We start from the raw sequence: 1,388 nt of genomic DNA, 5'->3' as shown, positions 1-1,388 counted from the left end.
AAGGAACCAGCGTGGTGCTCTGACATCCCTCCGTTGTGGGTACTAAAGCCTCGAGTCCAGAGACTTCCCAACCCAAAGGTTAGGGAGAAGCAGTGATATTAAAGTCTGGCCATTCCTGACGGACACAGGCTCCTCTGAAGGGCACCTTTGCATTGATGGCCCAGATGGACTTCCTGGACCCACGTTGGACTGCACAGTAGTTGAAGAAGTCATGCCAAACCTTCCTTCCACTCTTCCAGTGATCAGACAGGCATCGTGCCTCACAGCTCCCCTGCCTTCCTGGCCTCCTCTGCCTTGTCTCTCACACATATCATCCAGACAAATGGAATCCTGTCTTGTTGGTTCCATCTTAGAGCACCCAGACTGACACATACTCTATAATAAAGTTATGATGATAGGAACATGCTAATATTGGCAAATATAAAAACTTCATACCACCCATGAATTAGGTGACTTTGATGAACTGGTGACAATGAAAGGAGACTAGGAGAGAATGCAACACTATCCCAGAGCTACCCTGACCCACACACTCTTATGTGAGGAGGAGGGTCAGATGTGAACCTCATTCTGCTTTTGTGTGTCACTGACAGTCACCTAGCCACTTGCTTGGCTCTACCCTGAATGCCAAAGTGTGTCCTAACTGGGAGACCCCACTGCAGTCTCTGCCCTGAGTCTGAACTTTCAGGGGGGATCACCGGGCCTGCCTCCCAAGATATCACTGACTGGATTCAAACTGCCAGCCTTGGAGCTGGTCATCAGCCCCTAACCATTAATGATGCCCAGTGACTCCATCTGCCCTACGTCTGATTGGAAGATACTCCCAGACTTCCCTGAGCTTCATCAGAGCTTTGATGCTGGGCATCCAGACAGAGTCATTTCCACCCACAAGGGACAGACTTCTTTTCTGTCTGTGAGGATGCTTCCTTCTGTTACAACTTTTTAATTCAGAGATATCAGGGGGAGGCAGAGAATCATAAAAATAGAGAGATTCCCTAGGGGAAATGTGAGATGAAGAATCCCAAGACAACAGCAGGAAACCAGCCATTAACCTTCCTCTGCACCTGCTCTTGGGTCTGAATACAGAGTTTGGTGGGTCTGGAGCACCCCCTGCTTCCCGGCCCTATGTCTGCAGGTGTGGTTTATGTCTGGGCTCACACTGCCTTCCCCTCAATGTGTCTCACACACACACACAGTAATACACGCCAGTGTCCTCAACTTTCAGATTGTCCATTTGTAGATACAGCTTGATCTTGGTGTTGTCTCTGGAGATGGTAAATCTACCCTTCACGGAGTCTCCGTAGTTCTTAGTACTACTACCAGGGTTAATTCCTCCAACCCAGTACAGCCCCTGTCCTGGGGCCTGGCGGACCCAGTTCATCCAGGAGCTA

This window comes from Orycteropus afer, unplaced genomic scaffold (genome assembly GCF_000298275.1).
Source record: "Orycteropus afer afer isolate SDZICR_OR568_19922 unplaced genomic scaffold, OryAfe1.0 scaffold01298, whole genome shotgun sequence".
Classification (NCBI taxonomy): Eukaryota; Metazoa; Chordata; class Mammalia; order Tubulidentata; family Orycteropodidae; genus Orycteropus; species Orycteropus afer.
This window is presented reverse-complemented; position numbering follows the sequence as displayed.